The sequence below is a fragment of the Oncorhynchus mykiss genome, chromosome 7 (genome assembly GCF_013265735.2).
Source record: "Oncorhynchus mykiss isolate Arlee chromosome 7, USDA_OmykA_1.1, whole genome shotgun sequence".
Classification (NCBI taxonomy): domain Eukaryota; kingdom Metazoa; phylum Chordata; class Actinopteri; order Salmoniformes; family Salmonidae; genus Oncorhynchus; species Oncorhynchus mykiss.
The window spans coordinates 4,511,921-4,519,420 of record NC_048571.1 but is presented as its reverse complement, the minus strand read 5'-3'; the positions used below and the strand labels follow the sequence as shown (position 1 = coordinate 4,519,420).

The following is a 7,500-nucleotide window of genomic DNA, read 5'->3' as shown; positions in this document are numbered from 1 at the left end:
ATTTCAAACTTTTTTAACAAATCAAAAACTGAAAAATTGGGCGTGCAAAATTATTCAGCCCCCTTAAGTTAATACTTTGTAGCGCCACCTTTTGCTGCGATTACAGCTGTAAGTCGCTTGGGGTATGTCTCTATCAGTTTTGCACATCGAGAGACTGACATTTTTTCCCATTCCTCCTCGCAAAACAGCTCGAGCTCAGTGAGGTTGGATGGAGAGCATTTGTGAACAGCAGCTTTCAGTTCTTTCCACAGATTCTCGATTGGATTCAGGTCTGGACTTTGACTTGGCCATTCTAACACCTGGATATGTTTATTTTTGAACCATTCCATTGTAGATTTTGCTTTATGTTTTGGATCATTGTCTTGTTGGAAGACAAATCTCCGTCCCAGTCTCAGGTCTTTTGCAGAATCCATCAGGTTTTCTTCCAGAATGGTCCTGTATTTGGCTCCATCCATCTTCCCATCAATTTTAACCATCTTCCCTGTCCCTGCTGAAGAAAAGCAGGCCCAAACCATGATGCTGCCACCACCATGTTTGACAGTGGGGATGGTGTGTTGCTTTTACGCCAAACATAACGTTTTGCATTGTTACCAAAAAGTTCAATTTTGGTTACATCTGACCAGAACACCTTCTTCCACATGTTTGGTGTGTCTCCCAGGTGGCTTGTGGCAAACTTTAAACAACACTTTTTATGGATATCTTTAAGAAATGGCTTTCTTCTTGCCACTCTTCCATAAAGGCCAGATTTGTGCAATATACAACTGATTGTTGTCCTATGGACAGAGTCTCCCACCTCAGCTGTAGATCTCTGCAGTTCATCCAGTGTTATCATGGTCCTCTTGGCTGCATCTCTGATCAGTCTTCTCCTTGTATGAGCTGAAAGTTTAGAGGGACGGCCAGGTCTTGGTAGATTTGCAGTGGTCTGATACTCCTTCCATTTCAATATTATCTCTTGCACAGTGCTCCTTGGGATGTTTAAAGCTTGGGAAATCTTTTTGTATCCAAATCCGGCTTTAAACTTCTTCACAACAGTATCTCTGACCTGCCTGGTGTGTTCCTTGTTCTTCATGATGCTCTCTGCGCTTTTAATGGACCTCTGAGACTATCACAGTGCAGGTGCATTTATACGGTGACTTGATTACACACAGGTGGATTGTATTTATCATCATAAGTCATTTAGGTCAACATTGGATCATTCAGAGATCCTCACTGAACTTCTGGAGAGAGTTTGCTGCACTGAAAGTAAAGGGGCTGAATAATTTTGCACGCCCAATTTTTCAGTTTTTGATTTGTTAAAAAGGTTTGAAATATCCAATAAATGTCGTTCCACTTCATGATTGTGTCCCACTTGTTGTTGTTTCTTCACAAAAAAATACAGTTTGATATCTTTATGTTTGAAGCCTGAAATGTGGCAAAAGGTCGCAAAGTTCAAGGGGGCCGAATACTTTCGCAAGGCACTGTATTCAACCCCTTTGTTATGACAAGCTGAAATAAGTTCAGGAGTAAAAAAAATGTGCTTAACAAGTCACATAATAAGTTGCATGGACTCTGTGTGCAATAACAGTGTTTAACATGATTTTTGAATGACTACCTCATCTCTGTACCCCACACATACAATTATTTGTAATGTCCCTCAGTCGAGCAGTGAATTTCAAACATTGGTTCAACCACAAATACCAGGGAGGTTTTCCAATGCCTCACAAAGAAGGGCACCTATTGGTAGATGGGTAAAAATGAAAAAGCAGACGTTGAATATCTCTTTGAGGACGGTGAAGTTATTAATTACACTATGGATGGTGTATCAATACACCCAGTCACTATAAAGATACAGGGGTCATTCGTAACTCAGTTGCCGGAGAGGAAGGAAACCGCTCAGGGATAGTTACTCCACAAAGCTAACCTAATTGACTGAGGTGTGAAAAAAGAAGCCTGTACAAAATAATAATGTCTACAAAACATGTATCCTGTTTGCAACAAAGCACTAAATTAATACTGCAAAATAATTGCAAAACAATTAACTTTTTGTCCTGAATAAAACATGTTATGTTTGGGCAAATCCAATACAACACATTACTGAGTACCACTCTCCATATTTTCAGGCATAGTGGTGGCTGCATCATGTTATGGGTATGCTTGTCATCATTAACAACTGGGGAGTTTTTCAGGATAAAAAAGAAACAGAATGGAGCCAAAATCCTCAGAGGAAAACCTGGTTCAGTCTGAGTTCCACCAGACACTGGGAGATGAATTCACCTTTTTTTACACTGGAGCTGCTGACCAGGAACACAGTGAATGTTCCTGAGTGGCCGAGTTAGAGTTAAGACTAAAATCTATTTTAAAATCTAAAAAACATTCATTTTGTCATTGAGATTTGTTATTTTATTTAATCCATTGTGAATTCAGGCTGAAACACAACAAAATGTGGAATAAGTCAAGGGGTCTGAATACTTTCTGAATGCCCTGTAGCTACATCCCCTCTATGGTGTCCCTAGTGTTCATCACTCTTAAAAACACACAATGTAACAAAGCATGATAAAGAATGATAAAGTATGATGAAGTATGATAAAGTATGATAAAGAATGATAAAGTATGATGAAGTATGATTAAGAATGATAAAGAATGATAAAGTATGATAAAGAATGATAAAGTATGATGAAGTATGATTAAGAATGATAAAGTATGATAAGTATGATAAGATTGATAAAGAACGATAAAGTATGATAAAATATGATAAAGAATGATAAAGCATGATAAAGAATGATAATGCATGACAATAATGCACAAAGAAGGTTTGAAAGTTTTCAACTTGAAACCCTACAGTACCTCGTGTGTTATATGGTATATATCCCCTCGGAGGTGTCCCTACCTCGTGTGTTATATGGTATATATCCCCTCGGAGGTGTCCCTACCTCGTGTGTTATATGGTATATATCCCCTCGGAGGTGTCCCTACCTCGTGTGTTATATGGTATATATCCCCTCGGAGGTGTCCCTACCTCGTGTGTTATATGGTATATATCCCCTCGGGGGTGTCCCTACCTCGTGTGTTATATGGTATATATCCCCTCGGAGGTGTCCCTACCTCGTGTGTTATATGGTATATATCCCCTCGGAGGTGTCCCTACCTCGTGTGTTATATGGTATATATCCCCTCGGAGGTGTCCCTACCTCGTGTGTTATATGGTATATATCCCCTCGGGGGTGTCCCTACCTCGTGTGTTATATGGTATATATCCCCTCGGGGGTGTCCCTACCTTGTGTGTTATATGGTATATATCCCCTCGGGGGTGTCCCTACCTCGTGTGTTATATGGTATATATCCCCTCGTAGGTGTCCCTACCTCGTGTGTTATATGGTATATATCCCCTCGGAGGTGTCCCTACCTCGTGTGTTATATGGTATATATCCCCTCGGAGGTGTCCCTACCTCGTGTGTTATATGGTATAGATCCCCTCGGAGGTGTCCCTACCTCGTGTGTTATATGGTATATATCCCCTCGGGGGTGTCCCTACCTCGTGTGTTATATGGTATATATCCCCTCGGAGGTGTCCCTACCTCGTGTGTTATATGGTATATATCCCCTCGGGGGTGTCCCTACCTCGTGTGTTATATGGTATATATCCCCTCGGAGGTGTCCCTACCTCGTGTGTTATATGGTATATATCCCCTCGGAGGTGTCCCTACCTCGTGTGTTATATGGTATATATCCCCTCGGAGGTGTCCCTACCTCGTGTGTTATATGGTATATATCCCCTCGGGGGTGTCCCTACCTCGTGTGTTATATGGTATATATCCCCTCGGGGGTGTCCCTACCTCGTGTGTTATATGGTATATATCCCCTCGGGGGTGTCCCTACCTCGTGTGTTATATGGTATATATCCCCTCGTAGGTGTCCCTACCTCGTGTGTTATATGGTATATATCCCCTCGGAGGTGTCCCTACCTCGTGTGTTATATGGTATATATCCCCTCGGAGGTGTCCCTACCTCGTGTGTTATATGGTATAGATCCCCTCGGAGGTGTCCCTACCTCGTGTGTTATATGGTATATATCCCCTCGGGGGTGTCCCTACCTCGTGTGTTATATGGTATAGATCCCCTCGGAGGTGTCCCTACCTCGTGTGTTATATGGTATATATCCCCTCGGAGGTGTCCCTACCTCGTGTGTTATATGGTATATATCCCCTCGGGGGTGTCCCTACCTCGTGTGTTATATGGTATAGATCCCCTCGGAGGTGTCCCTACCTCGTGTGTTATATGGTATATATCCCCTCGGGGGTGTCCCTACCTCGTGTGTTATATGGTATATATCCCCTCGGGGGTGTCCCTACCTCGTGTGTTATATGGTATAGATCCCCTCGGAGGTGTCCCTACCTCGTGTGTTATATGGTATAGATCCCCTCGGAGGTGTCCCTACCTCGTGTGTTATATGGTATATATCCCCTCGGGGGTGTCCCTACCTCGTGTGTTATATGGTATAGATCCCCTCGGAGGTGTCCCTACCTCGTGTGTTATATGGTATATATCCCCTCGGAGGTGTCCCTACCTCGTGTGTTATATGGTATATATCCCCTCGGGGGTGTCCCTACCTCGTGTGTTATATGGTATAGATCCCCTCGGGGGTGTCCCTACCTCGTGTGTTATATGGTATATATCCCCTCGGGGGTGTCCCTACCTCGTGTGTTATATGGTATATATCCCCTCGGGGGTGTCCCTACCTCGTGTGTTATATGGTATAGATCCCCTCGGGGGTGTCCCTACCTCGTGTGTTATATGGTATATATCCCCTCGGAGGTGTCCCTACCTCGTGTGTTATATGGTATATATCCCCTCGGGGGTGTCCCTACCTCGTGTGTTATATGGTATAGATCCCCTCGGGGGTGTCCCTACCTCGTGTGTTATATGGTATATATCCCCTCGGGGGTGTCCCTACCTCGTGTGTTATATGGTATATATCCCCTCGGGGGTGTCCCTACCTCGTGTGTTATATGGTATATATCCCCTCGGGGGTGTCCCTACCTCGTGTGTTATATGGTATATATCCCCTCGGAGGTGTCCCTACCTCGTGTGTTATATGGTATAGATCCCCTCGGGGGTGTCCCTACCTCGTGTGTTATATGGTATAGATCCCCTCGGAGGTGTCCCTACCTCGTGTGTTATATGGTATAGATCCCCTCGGAGGTGTCCCTACCTCGTGTGTTATATGGTATATATATCCCCTCGGAGGTGTCCCTACCTCGTGTGTTATATGGTATATATCCCCTCGGGGGTGTCCCTACCTCGTGTGTTATAAGGTATAGATCCCCTCGGGGGTGTCCCTACCTCGTGTGTTATATGGTATATATCCCCTCGGAGGTGTCCCTACCTCGTGTGTTATATGGTATAGATCCCCTCGGAGGTGTCCCTACCTCGTGTGTTATATGGTATAGATCCCCTCTGGGGTGTCCCTACCTCGTGTGTTATATGGTATATATCCCCTCGGAGGTGTCCCTACCTTGTGTGTTATATGGTATATATCCCCTCGGGGGTGTCCCTACCTCGTGTGTTATATGGTATAGATCCCCTCGGAGGTGTCCCTACCTCGTGTGTTATATGGTATAGATCCCCTCGGGGGTGTCCCTACCTCGTGTGTTATATGGTATATATCCCCTCGGGGGTGTCCCTACCTCGTGTGTTATATGGTATAGATCCCCTCGGAGGTGTCCTTACCTCGTGTGTTATATGGTATAGATCCCCTCGGAGGTGTCCCTACCTCGTGTGTTATATGGTATATATCCCCTCGGGGGTGTCCCTACCTCGTGTGTTATATGGTATATATCCCCTCGGAGGTGTCCCTACCTCGTGTGTTATATGGTATAGATCCCCTCGGAGGTGTCCCTACCTCGTGTGTTATATGGTATATATCCCCTCGGGGGTGTCCCTACCTCGTGTGTTATATGGTATATATCCCCTCGGGGGTGTCCCTACCTCGTGTGTTATATGGTATATATCCCCTCGGAGGTGTCCCTACCTCGTGTGTTATATGGTATAGATCCCCTCGGAGGTGTCCCTACCTCGTGTGTTATATGGTATAGATCCCCTCGGGGGTGTCCCTACCTCGTGTGTTATATGGTATAGATCCCCTCGGGGGTGTCCCTACCTCGTGTGTTATATGGTATAGATCCCCTCGGAGGTGTCCCTACCTCGTGTGTTATATGGTATAGATCCCCTCGGAGGTGTCCCTACCTCGTGTGTTATATGGTATAGATCCCCTCGGGGGTGTCCCTACCTCGTGTGTTATATGGTATATATCCCCTCGGAGGTGTCCCTACCTCGTGTGTTATATGGTATATATCCCCTCGGGGGTGTCCCTACCTCGTGTGTTATATGGTATAGATCCCCTCGGGGGTGTCCCTACCTCGTGTGTTATATGGTATATATCCCCTCGGGGGTGTCCCTACCTCGTGTGTTATATGGTATATATCCCCTCGGAGGTGTCCCTACCTCGTGTGTTATATGGTATATATCCCCTCGGGGGTGTCCCTACCTCGTGTGTTATATGGTATATATCCCCTCGGGGGTGTCCCTACCTCGTGTGTTATATGGTATAGATCCCCTCGGGGGTGTCCCTACCTCGTGTGTTATATGGTATAGATCCCCTCGGAGGTGTCCCTACCTCGTGTGTTATATGGTTTATATCCCCTCGGAGGTGTCCCTACCTCGTGTGTTATATGGTATAGATCCCCTCGGGGGTGTCCCTACCTCGTGTGTTATATGGTATAGATCCCCTCGGAGGTGTCCCTACCTCGTGTGTTATATGGTATAGATCCCCTCGGAGGTGTCCCTACCTCGTGTGTTATATGGTATATATCCCCTCGGGGGTGTCCCTACCTCGTGTGTTATATGGTATATATCCCCTCGGAGGTGTCCCTACCTCGTGTGTTATATGGTATATATCCCCTCGGGGGTGTCCCTACCTCGTGTGTTATATGGTATATATCCCCTCGGGGGTGTCCCTACCTCGTGTGTTATATGGTATAGATCCCCTCGGGGGTGTCCCTACCTCGTGTGTTATATGGTATATATCCCCTCGGAGGTGTCCCTACCTCGTGTGTTATATGGTATATATCCCCTCGGGGGTGTCCCTACCTCGTGTGTTATATGGTATATATCCCCTCGGGGGTGTCCCTACCTCGTGTGTTATATGGTATAGATCCCCTCGGGGGTGTCCCTACCTCGTGTGTTATATGGTATAGATCCCCTCGGGGGTGACCCTACCTCGTGTGTTATATGGTATAGATCCCCTCGGAGGTGTCCCTACCTCGTGTGTTATATGGTATATATCCCCTCGGAGGTGTCCCTACCTCGTGTGTTATATGGTATAGATCCCCTCGGAGGTGTCCCTACCTCGTGTGTTATATGGTATAGATCCCCTCGGAGGTGTCCCTACCTCGTGTGTTATATGGTATAGATCCCCTCGGAGGTGTCCCTACCTCGTGTGTTATATGGTATATATCCCCTCGG

General features: G+C 46.0%; 1 protein-coding gene across 11 annotated transcripts in view; it reads right to left on the bottom strand.

Annotated features, from left to right (window-relative positions):
• Positions 1-7,500, bottom strand: part of LOC110519331 (dystrophin-like) — a 369,908-nt gene that overhangs the window by 205,857 nt on the left and 156,551 nt on the right. The window lies entirely within an intron of this gene.